This window comes from Crinia signifera, chromosome 3, assembly GCF_055691185.1.
Source record: "Crinia signifera chromosome 3, ASM5569118v1, whole genome shotgun sequence".
Classification (NCBI taxonomy): Eukaryota; Metazoa; Chordata; class Amphibia; order Anura; family Myobatrachidae; genus Crinia; species Crinia signifera.
The window spans coordinates 44,950,204-44,963,452 of record NC_139219.1 but is presented as its reverse complement, the minus strand read 5'-3'; positions in this window follow the sequence as shown (position 1 = coordinate 44,963,452).

Below are 13,249 nucleotides of genomic sequence, written 5' to 3'. Positions count from 1 at the left end.
ATATAGCAGAGGTCTTTAGGGAATATTACCAGTGCCTGTATGAGTCCGGAGATGGGGGTACAGATGCCGAACTAGAAGAGTATCTGGAACAGGTTAATATGCCTTCTCTTTCAGAAGAGGATGCACAAATGCTAGATGCACCATTTACAGCAGATGAAGTGGCGAAAGCAATATCTACACTTCCTGCTTCTAAAGCACCGGGAAGAGATGGAATTCCCATTGAGGTGTACAAGAAGTTCAATGATTTTTTCACCCCTTACCTCACAGATTTATACAATACACTGTTGGAATGGGGTACACTGCCGTCAACTATGTTAGAAGCAGTGGTGGTACTTATCCTTAAAAAGGATAAGGACCCACTATCCCCGGACTCATATAGGCCGATCTCCTTATTAAATACCGATGTAAAGATCCTGGCCAGAATGATTGCCACTAGATTGAGCTATGTAATAACAACCATAATACACCCAGACCAGACTGGATTTATGCCAGACAGTTCTACAACACAGAACCTGAGAAGACTCTATTGCCATATACAGAGGGGACAGGGCACGGACACGGAGGCCTTGGTTGTATCCTTGGATGCAGCCAAGGCCTTTGATACAGTCGAGTGGAGATATTTATGGGCAGTGTTGCGTAAGTGCGCATACGGCCCTCAATTTATCAAATGGATAAAACTGCTATATGCACAGCCCACTGCCATGATAACAACAAATGGTTATACTTCAACCTCAATCAAATTAAATAGAGGTACCAGACAGGGCTGTCCCCTGTCCCCTATGTTATTTTCTATGGCAATAGAGCCTGTGGCTTGTATGGTACGGGCACACCCTGAGATTAAGGGGATACAAATAGGAGAGACAGAGGATGTCGCCGCATTGTATGCAGACGACATGCTTCTGTTTCTAAGAGATGCAGGGAAATCATTAAAAACTATGTTAGACACAGTTAAGAGGTTCGGAAAATATTCGGGACTCCGTATTAACTGGGAAAAATCGAATATATTCCCAATTTCGGGAAAGATCCCTCAAATAAAACAAATTGAAACCCCTCTGAAATGGACCCTCAAGTTCAAATACTTAGGGATATGGGTAACACCGACAGCACAGGACTATGTTGAACTGAATGTAGACCCCGTAACAGCAAACTTTAAAGAGCGTCTCCATGTATGGAAGAAGCTACCAATAACAGTGACAGGGAGAATTAATATGTTCAAAATGATAGTCCAACCAAAATACCTATATATTCTGCAGAATGCACCAGTGTATATTCCAAAACACGTGTTTATAGCCATAGAAAAAATAGTATCATCCTACATATGGAAAGATAAATCACCCCGAATATCAATGAAAACATTGCAAAATAAAAGAACATCAGGGGGATTGGCACTCCCGAACCTGAGGAACTACTATATTGCTTCACAGATGACGCAGTTAGAACCTTGGGTAAAGAACACGATGGAGAAAACATCACAAGCGTTTTTAGCGGAACAAACTGCTAATCGCCACTCTCCATTGCTGTTTCTAGTCACCGGTACTTCCCCAGTGGGCCTACCACATATTCTTAGACAGGCACTGATGGTGTGGAGGTTGGCGCATGCACTCTGGAAATGGGAGGAAATTGAAATTGAGTCACCTATATGGTATAATAAAAAATATCCAGAACTAGAGAAAATCTCAGAAGATAATATATGGCAACGGAAAAACATTATTAGTATGGGAAAGTTGTATCATAATGGAATACTTAAGTCATTTAATCAACTGCAGATAGAATTTAATATTGAAAACGCGGCATTTTTTAGATACCTGCAGTTGAGACATGCCATTCAAAGGCAATTTAAAGGGCTCACATTGATAATTGCCCCATCACCAATTAAAGTAATGTTACAAAAAATGGGAAAAAAAGGAAGAGTATCCAGGGTGTATGCGGCAATCGCTACGACACAGTGCCCCACTCCATTGGAACAATTAAGAGTGAAATGGGAGATGGATATAGGCTCACTGACGAGAGAAACATGGAATGGAATATTAAGATCTATAAAGTACGCAACATCTAGTATAAGGTATCAACAAATCCATTATTTCATACTACATAGAATTTACCATACTCCAATGGGGATGCATAAGAGATGATACAAGATGTCCAAAGTGTGGAGTGGAGGGGGCAGGTTTCTGGCATCTTCTATGGGAGTGTCCTGGGATATATATATTTTATATATATTTTGGCAGGCAGTATGGGAGGACCTTAAAAATACAGTCCCATCATTGGCTCAATTCGGACCTAGGGTGTGTATGTTTGGTATTGATATAGAAGGAGATCGCTCACCATTACTAAACCAATATGTATTAAATTTGGTTACTATGGCAAAAGTGGAAATAGCTCGGGGATGGTTCTCCCCTAGCCCACCCAAAGTTATTAAATGGAGAATACTGGTGGAAGACCTTATAAAGCATGAGAAATTTATGTACAGTTTAAGAAATAGGCTAGATAAATACCATAATAAATGGGATAGATGGTGCAGTTCTTCTAGTGCCAGAATAAGTAATGAGTCCTCAATAATCGAATCAATATAGAGGTATAAACATATCACAAATAGAGATGACACAGTGAGATGTAAAATTAACAAGTTTATTTAACGCGTGTATGAAATTTTCACTAGATATTGAAGACAAAAGGAAAAAAAAAAGAGAAAAAAGAAAAGAAAACATATATAGGCACACACGTGAATTTTTTTTTATTAATACACTGACACTCTAATATAACACTCTAATATAATAAAGTGGGGGGGAAGAGGAAAAAAAGGGGAAAAAGAAAAAAAAGGAAAAATATATATATATAGAATGAATATGAATACACATAAAATTTTTAATAATGCACCGACACTTTAATGTTATAGGGAAGGGGGAAAAAAAAAAAAAGAGAAAATATATACATTTCTCCAGAGCACATAAATATCTACAATAAAGGAGAAAAGGGAAAAAGGGAAAAAAGAAAAAAACATAAGATACGTGAATAATAAGCAAACAAAATGCACTAGAGTATATAAGTCTATATTGATTCGGAAGAGAAATAAAATGATAAAAAGGTATACCATGGCCTAATTAAAGGACTATGCAAGGAATAAATATTGTGAAATCTAACATGTATAATATTGAATAGCACACTGCAAATCAAGAATATAAGATGACCTATAACTATACGTAGAAAGATATATATGTATGTAAGTATGTACTGATGTATTAAATGCAAGTATGTAAAAAAAAAAAAAAAAAGGTTCTGCTGCCACATAACTTGTATAATTAATTGGTACAATGTTATTTTAAATGTATGTATCAATGTTGTTTTTTTTGTATGTATGAAAAGAAATAATAAAAAAGTATTGAATTAAAAAAAAAAAATTTGGGGAGACTCCTCAAGGCAATAGCCAGCGGCTCAATAGCAAGCGCGAAGAGAGGTGGGGATAATGGACATCCTTGTCTTGTGCCACGTGTGAGATGGATGGATTCTGATAAATAACTATTACAGACAAGCCTAGAGGTGGAGCCCGCATACAGGGATTTCAAGATGTTAATCAGGTTTGAAGGGAAACTAAATTTGGCAAGAGTGTGAAAGATATGGTCCCAAGAGACCATATAAAAAGGCCTTTTCGGCATCTAATGCGAGGAGGAAGGAGGCCTCAGCAGTTTCATGGGTGGACAACCAATGCATGGTCGATATTATTTTTCTGATATTTGACGTGGAGTGCCTTCCCACTATAAATCCCGTCTGGTCTGTATGAACTATTTTAGGGAGAAGATGTTTGATGCGATTAGAAAGTATCGAAGTAAAAAGCTTATAGTCAACATTTAAGAGGGATATAGGCCTGTATGATCCACGAAGGTGCAAATCACGACCTGGGCCCTTATTCTGATCGGTGCGGCCGGAGCCGATTATGCGGCCAGGACCGTGCGTGCGAAACCCCGCCTTCCATACGGATCGCCAACTCCGTCCGTATGCGGTAAGAAGCTGTCCGAACGGACCGCACGTGTATTTTTCACGGAATACGCCTCCTCCATCTAAGGGAACCTCCCCCATCATTCGATGGTCTGCGACCATCGAATGCAGGACCGTGTGCTCCACCAGCACCCGCAACCTCAGACCACACGGACATTTTTCCGTGCAAAAGCAGGGATCTGGGCGGGCAGCTGACATCCGGCGATGTCATATGTCCGCCCCCTACACGTGCGTCACGGCCGCATTACCATACGTACGCCCAGCGTTTTCATGGGAACTCCCATGAAACGCGGGGCGTATGCATATGGTAATGAGCCCAAATAGCCCTTCACGCCCCTCTCCACCCCCTGTTCGGAGTGTTCACATATCATGCGGGATTTGGCCGTACGCCCCGCTCGCACATGCGCAGAGACGCCTCTGCACATGCGCAGACACAAAACATCGGTGGGCCGAACGCACGCGGATATATCCGCACCGATCAGAATAAGGGCCCTGGTTTGGGAAGCAGACGTATGGCGTATGGCGGCAGTCAATTGGGGTACTAATTTAGGTAATAGTATTCTATTAAACTCCCCCGAAAAGCCATCTGGGCCTGGAGATTTCAATGGTTTCAATCTCTTAATAGCTGCCTCCACCTCCTGGGGGTCTATAGGGGAACCCAGTCTTGAGGTTTCATCTTGCGCAAGGTTAGGAATCGTAATATTTTCCAAGAAAGTTTGCTCATTATCAACATCACAGGGGGGGTTGGGAGTATATATCAGCATAAAATTATGATAATACAGCAGCAATATCGGAGCCAGATCCCGTCAGAGATCCATCCGGGCGCTTAATATTTTGAATGATAGCTGATGGTACTTTGCTTTCAATAGACTGGACAAAAGACATCCAGTTTTATTACCGAAATTGTGAAATCGGTGGTCTCTGTAGAAGGAGTGTCTGTCTCCCATGGCCGCTAAAAGAGCATCAAACTTAGATTGAGCTATTGTATATTGAATTTTATTAGGTAGGTAGATCAGATTGCAGAGTTTTGTACATAGCGACCGACTCCTTTTTTTGTTGGGCGACATATTGAATAACTTGGCCTCTAAGAACCGCTTTCGCCGTCTGCCAGATTAGAGTCGGATCACTATCCAAAACCTACAAGTTTGCCTCTAGCCGGTTTCGAAAGCCAAGTGAGGAAGCAAGGTGTGAAGGGAATCTCCATAAACTAAATGTGCCCACATCAAGGGAAAGAGATAGAGATAAGATAAGAGAGTGGTCAGAGAGACACATTGGTTCTACTTGAGCTTCTATGCAGTTAGATATCATACCCTCAGAGATAAGAATATTATCTCTTCGGGATAAGGGCCCATGGGCTGCCGATAAGCATGTATATTCCCGATCTGTAGGGTGAAGCGCTCTCAAGGTATCTATGAGAGCTAGTTGTTCAGTCAAGAAAGGGACTCCTACCCTGGGCGGGGACCTGGCATACGATTTAGAGTTAGTGTCTAGATATGCGGAGGATGTAACATTGAAATCCCCTCCCAGAATGATCTGATGGGGAGCATATGGGGCCAAGGTAGTTAAAATATGATGAAAAAATGGTACGTATGTATTATCTGTGCTCCCATGTTAAATGCACCCCATTTTTTCATACCCCTACTATCCAACTACGCATGGAGTTGATTTTATATAGTGTGGCGAGTGCAGCGAGCCACCGTGCCCGAAGCGTGGCGAGCGGTCTCATAAGAATAACGGGAGCCCAGATATTACATAAGTACCGAAAAAACTTCTTTGAACCTGTATTAGGAGCATAAATATTCATCAGTATATATCTAACAGAGTGTATTTTCAAATATATCAGTATATATCTATCTCCTGTGTCGGCTACGGAATTGGAGACTTCAATAGGCAAACGTTTCTCCGGACTCCTCCGGAGTCTGGGGATGAAGGCTACAGAATGGCCAGAATCACAGAAAAAATGTCCACCGCACCATTTCTGAGAGGTCTGCTCATACGTAGTCTGAGCGCTCTAGGGCTAAGAATTGCTCTGCATGCTGGCGGCCAGCAGGGATGGTGCGGGAACGCGCATCAGCGCTCACCGCCTGCCCATACACACTGGGCAGCTTTTGAACTCAAATAACAAAACTGAGCTGCTTTCAGCTCCAAAATACCCAGTGTGTATGGGCCTTTAGTGTTTATACCCTTGTGTAATAACCTTGTGAGGGCACATCATGCTGTTCAGTGATATTCTAGCTCCGTGGTAGCCAACTCCATTCCTCGAGCGCTACCAACAGTTCACATTTTCCAGACAACCTAGCTGCTGCACAGGTGCACTCATTACTGACTAACACATTTTAAAAGATCCACAGATGGAGCTAATTACTTCACTTGTGATTCTGTGAGGAGAAATGGAAAACATTAAGTGTTGGTAGCTCTCAAGGACTGGAGTTGGCTTCCCCAGTTCTAGCTGTTCTCAGCCCCCCCTGTCATTTTTTTCTGGATCTGCCCCTGGATAGGGCATGCTGCGAGATCAGGCCCACCTGACATGTGACACGCCTCCGTGAGACATGGCCACGCATCCCAGGATGTTCTTTTGCTGCATCTATCCGTGCCCACTAATGATGACAATTTAAAAAAATCTTTTTTACTGAAATCTATGATGCTTATTTTGTCATGGGATGGGCACACAATATAAACTAATTGATAATGTTTAGATCATTTTACACATTTCTGAGTCTTGCTATATATGTCTTTTGATTGCCTACATTAATTCTTTATGACCCATTGCATTTTTCCGGTGTATCCCATTAAAAAAGTAGAAAAATGTGGCCCTTTATAACCCTAAAAATATGTTTTGGTCATTTAGGTTTTTAGTACATAACGCATTGTTGCTCATACAACAAAACATTGTGATTCGATCAAATTCGATATTTTGATAGTCTAGCTGCAGCATCTAGTATTTTTGTACATTTTTGCTGGCATTCAGTTAGCCCCGATCATTGATTAGGGGTAATTGTGTTGCAGGTGGGCTATTTTATTCGTCTAAAGCCGTGTACACACGGGGAATTTGGGGGAAATTTACCGAAAATTCATAGTCGTATTGATGTGCTATCAATACGAATACGAATTGCCGTATTTTCGGGATAGTAAATGTCAAAAATAAGTGTATTTCTGGATACAAATACCACCTATTTTTTACAAATTTCCTTTAGTAAATTTCCCCATAATCGCTGGAAATATGGTTGCTGGCGACCATTTTGCCAGTGATCGGAGTGTGCCCCGGCGATAAATCGCTGGGTGCGTGCACCCGTTTTCAGCCCCATTCTAATCGCTGGTGCGACCAGCTGATTACCTCTGCGGCTCCCCTGGCAGAGGTTCCTTTTCATCAGAGACCATCTCTGGTCCCTGATGAAAAGGAGGCACTGAGCAAAATATCTCCCCACGTGTGTACGCACCTTCAGGCAGGCAAATTAAAATCCCTGAAAACACTCCTAGCGGAAACACACAGCTTTCAATGAACCTGTGTGTTTTCAGGTGGATTTTTAGTCTAAATTGCATAGCCTGAATTTTTTTTTTAAAAAGCATCAGGAAATATTGGGAAAAACATCAGTTTTTCGCACCCAATATTTCTTCAGGGCTAACTGAATACCGGCCTTAAATGTAACTTGGGATTTGAATAGCAACCTTCATCACAATACACTCTAAACAATCATTTTTTAAATAATGTCCATTTACATGGAATAGGGGTCATAAAGGGTTAAGAGTCTAGACTTACTATAAATGTATGTCACCGCTATATAGTGTGGCTCTGTAAATAGGGGATGTTCCAGAATTCACATAGTAGACTTTAATGTTCTGCAGTCACATTCAGCAGCAGACGGTTATAAAGTATCTGGCTGTCCTGATTCTTTGGCTCTTTAAGCCAGTCTGAACATTCATGTTACCTCACCGGAGAGATCAGCAAAGGGGATTAGTGCAAAATGTCAACATGAACAATGTTCCTGGGACTTAAGTGATGTTGAAGGGAAACTCAGGATCACAACCTGATCTGCTGAATCTATGGAAAATATAAGGCTTCCATGAGGTAAAACCAAAGAAGTCACTGCAGAAATCTGGGACTATATTTATACTTTTCATACATAGAAACAAACCTTTATATGTTTTCTTCTGATATTCAGTTTAGATTTGCTACAAAACCAAAACAGATTAGTCATGTAATTACAGGGTTGCCTACCCTCGCATTTCCCCGGTGGTAGAGTTTTAAATTGAGGGGGCAGGGCTAAATACTCTCCCTCCCAATTTAGCTCTGCCCCCTCCTTGGAGACCTGCAAATTGCGGTATTTGCATTACTGGGGGCAGGGAATAATGATGTCTCCATCAGGCCCCGCCCCCAGAAGTGCTGCTGACAGTCTCCTCTCCATGGTTCTCCTGGAGAGGAGACTGTAAAAGTCTGCAACCCTGTGTTATTATAATGAATTTTAGCTTTTGGGTCACAGCATAAATGGGCCCCAAATTCTTCCAATAGAGACCCATACAGCCATTAGCTTGAACTCTGTAGACATATTTATATTGATTTAAACAAGCTAAGCTTGTTTTGCAAGTCATAGTTACATAGTTACATAGTAGTTAAGGCGAAATAAAGACTTGCGTCCATCAAGTTCAACCTTCATTATTAAGGTGCATGATCTATTTGCTTTATCCCTTATATAACTGAAATCTGATTTAATTATATACAGATCTTAATTGTTATTTGTTCCCCTGGATGTTTTTGCCAAGATAGATGTTTTTGCCCAATAGATGATTGTCCAACCTTATTTCAAAAGAATGTATTGTCTCTGCCGACACCACATCACCAGGAAGAGAGTTGCACAGTTTTACTGCCCTGACCGTAAAAAAGTTTTTTTTTTTAAGGGTACGAAATCTTCTTTCCTCTAGTCTAAACTCATGCCCATGAGTCCTAGAGTCCTTTCTCAAAGTAAAGAGGGTGCCTATTGAAGTTGTGTTGAAATAAATGATAGAGCTATACAAAAGTGAAAATAAATTGCAACAACCTTAGGGGCCCGATTTATCACCATCCATATCTGAGGATGGTGATAATAATTGATTACATCACACGGATGTATCAATTATCGTATGTAGAGATAGAGTTTACAAGAAAGCTCTGTCTTTGCTATGTCCCTTGCAGGGCCGGTGCTAGGGTGTCCGGCGCCCTCCTGCAAACCATACATTTTGCGCCCTTTCACATTGCCATTACAACAAGCTGCAGCCCGATTGTGGGAGCGTATGCAACATGCGATCCTATGGAGGATCTCAGGTGCATGTACATGTATGCATACACCATCTCTGTGCTGTGTCCGCAAAATGTTGCAGGCACTAAAGGTGCCCATACACGCTGCGGGAATCACATACGTTATGGGCTAGATCACATCGCATTGCACGGCATGCATACAATGTGTGTGCAATGCGATCCGAAAGCAGTACAAAAAGTATGTGCAGCACATACTTTTTGGTCTGTGTGATGCGATGCCTGCAGGAGCGCACATTGCATCGCACGCTGCTATTGCAGCGCGTATGGCCATTTTTAGGCACATAACCCGTTATTTAAAAAGTGTCTAAATTAAAATAAAAAAAAAAGTACTTGTTTCCTAGCACGGCGCCCGTTGGGTTGATCGCATGCCTTAAGTTTAAGGTACTTAAGGCATGCGATCAACCCGATGGACCTGATTTTATGTCAATCACCAGTGTATTTGCCGGTGAAAGACAAAATCGCGTTGATCTGGTCCATCGTGGGCCATTATAATGGGCCGCGACTCGACGGACGCGATCAACCCGATTTTCCCATAGAGAATAATGATCAACCCGATTTTACACAGCGAGCCCGCGAGGGGCGGCGGCACGTGTCCTCTGACCTTTTCATACCCCCACTATCAACGTCGGCGTGGAGTTGATTTTATATAGTGTGACGAGCGCAGCAAGCCACCGAGCCCGAAGCGTGGGGAGCGGCCGCGTATACCTGTGAAGGTATGCGCGTCCGCTCGCCACGTTTCGGGCTCGGTGGCTCACCACACTATATAGAATCAACTCCACGGCGACGTGGATAGTGGGGGTATGAAAAGGTCGGAGGACGTGTACCGCTGCGCTCGCCACGCTTCGGGTTGACGTCTATAGTGTGGTGGCGTTAACAATGGGGGGCGATTTCAACCATCAGGGGGGGTTTGCTATTAAAATGGGGGGTTTGGGGGCTTTTTACATTGAAATCAATGTAAAATCGGGTCTCAGGGACCATTTTACATTGTAAAAATCGGGTCGATCGCGTTGGTCGCATCGCATGCGATTTGGTTGGCATGCGATGCGATCAACGCGATTTTTCTGACCCGATCAATACAATCAAAATCGGTGGCGCCGTGCTAGGAAACAAGTACCAAAAAAAATCTACAATTATTAAAACATTTGTAATAAACATGTATAATAAAAGACTCACTGTTCTTTTGCTGTTTAACTATTATGCAGTCCCTCCTCTTCTATCTGCATAGGCAGGACGCTGAGGACGCCATTACACCCCTCTCGTGACTGAGGGGGAAAGGAGGGGAGAGAAGGAGGAGATGGAAGAAGAGTGGAGGAAATAGGGGGCTGAGTGTTGAGGACTGGCAGTGGCACTGGCACAGCACACTGAGAAGAGGGAAGGAAGGGGATGTGGCGCTGCTGCCTGTTTGTCATATGATTGACAGCTGACAGGCACAGGGAGCAGATCCGGACATGACATGTCATAAGGGCATTCACAGACAGCGCTACATGCCTCAGCGCAAGTGTCCGTGAGGAAGAGGGGGCAGGTGGCAGGAGGAGGACAGTGTGTGCGCGGTGCAGGGAGCTGCTCAGTCTCTTTATACTGCCGCCCGCTGTCAGACAGGCGCTGTGGGCGGCATGCAGGAGGCAGTGACAGTGAGGGCTGAGGCAGCTTTAGCAGAGCAGGGAGGGAGACAGCGCCTTTTCCGCATGGCGCCTCCCTGCTTTGCAGGAGCTGCTGAGTGGGTAGCGCCTGCCCTGGTCCCTTGGCCTCCAAATCGGAGTATTTTTCCTGAACAAAATACCCTGATCATGAACTGCATATGTGCCTCCGTTCCATATTGCTGCTGCCATCTGCTCATCGCGATGACCACCGCCCTGACCTCTGCCCATAACCCTGATCATACTTACCAGTACACGGGGATCAGTGATTGGAGCATCTGGAGGGCTGTCAGTCCTCATGGATTCCTGCTACTGTGACAGCTGGTGCTGTAAAGGGAGCTGCCACTTTGCAGCATCACTTAACTGCACCAAGGGTCACAAAAGCAGCAGGAAATAGCGATGACCGGTAGTCTTCTCCAGAGCACTGGTCACCGGTCCCGGGTGCAGTATGATTTTGTTTATTTTATTCATTTTTCCCACTGTGATCAGCTTGTATGTTCATCGGCAAGGCCGTAACTAGGGGGTGGGGGGCTAGGGGGTCACGCGCCCCGGGCACTGCAGGTGGGGGGGCGCTGTCAGGTCTGGCCAGTGGGGGTCCGGGGACAGGCATAGCGGCAGCTGGAAGCAAGCTATGCTATTTTCCAGGCGGGAAGCAGATTTTGAAAAGACTTGCCGGACACTGATTGGCTGAATTCTCTCAGCCACTAAGCATCCGGCAAGTCTTTTAAAAATCAGCAGTGCTTCCCGCTACCAGGCAAATAGCGTAGCACATAGGTATTTGGGCGTGGGGGGTTGCTCAGCCTCCGGTGCCAGGGACAAGGCAGTCAATTGGTCGTCCCCCCAGTCAGGGGGGCGACCAAATGACTGCCTTGCCCCGGGCGCCAGAAACCCTAGTTTCGGCCCTGCCATTGGACACACATAACTGATCACACTAACCTGCCCCCACAAGGTTTTCATGAATTGCTCCAAAAGCCCTTTATTGCGTTCAGGTGATATTAAAATAATGTACATTTTTCACAGAGAAGCACTGCACGGATCATGTACGGCAGTGTTATGGAGCATACACATAGGGAGATTTTTGTCTATTTTATAAGCACTCTATGAGCTGCTGGCTATGCCCCCAGTCCCTCTGTGTCTCTGAGTAGACACTGTGTGCATGTGCACAGCATCCATTCCCCACTGCTAAGCAGAGCAGTGAGTAGCAGGGGGGACTCCCAACTACCCCCCCCCCCCCCACACACACACACACACACACACGCACACACACACGCACACACCGGCGGGACACAGGTAGTTCACAGGAGAGACCCAAAAAAGGAACTGTCCTGCGAAAATCAGGACAGTTGGGAGGTATGGTCCATACTATTTCCAAATACTATTGACAGAATCTAACGTCATATCAACACAGATAAAATCTAGCTAATGAGTATGACAAGAAGTTTACAATTTGCACTGTATACACCAGTGATGGCTATAGTGGTATAGTGGATATAGCATTGCCTTCTCACAGCCCTGGGGTCATGAGTTGGAGGTCGAGTCCGTGGCCCTATCTATGTGGAGTTGGCATGCTCTACTCGTGCTTGTTTGGTCTTCTAGTGGGGGTTCCTCTGGCCTTCCACTGGGCTTTCCATTGGGTAATCCCACAATCCCAAAATGTACTGACCAGATAACAGAGACCTTGCTAAAATGGTCTACATACATACACTACTTGCTGAAAAATAGGGTCTTACTGTATTCATTTAAAAGTGCCTGTTGAATATCTCCTTTCAAAAGTATGGACATTTGTTTACCCTCCACAGATGATAAAGAAGCCTTCACTCTTATGTGACACCAGATTTTGGAACCTGGATGCAGGGATTTACATCCAATCAGCCACAAGAACTTTTGTGATGTTGGGCACTGATATTGGATGCTATGGCCTGGCTTGCTGTTGGCGTTAATGAATTCCCAAGTGTTAGATAGGGCTAGGAATTTACCTTAAATAGTGCCTGTAATTTGTATTGTATTGAATCTTTGTATTTACAATAATGAGAATAATATATTCCTGTTCAAATAGCATGGTGTTTTTACCCTACAGGTCTGTTTGCTTAGAACCCATGTTGTATGTGAATGAGATGACACCTGACTCTGTTTATCCTAGCGATGTCCTGCCTTGGCCTCTTTCACTTGGATTGCAGGTGGTGCAATGCAGCCGGCTTATAAGTGGTGGAAGCTATCAGCAGAGCAGGAGCTTACAATCTCAAGCTCAATAAGCTCGAAGTATGAATAACCATATTTTGTTCCATATATTTTCTTTGGCAGTTAAGTAGGACAGCAATGCCAACTGTGA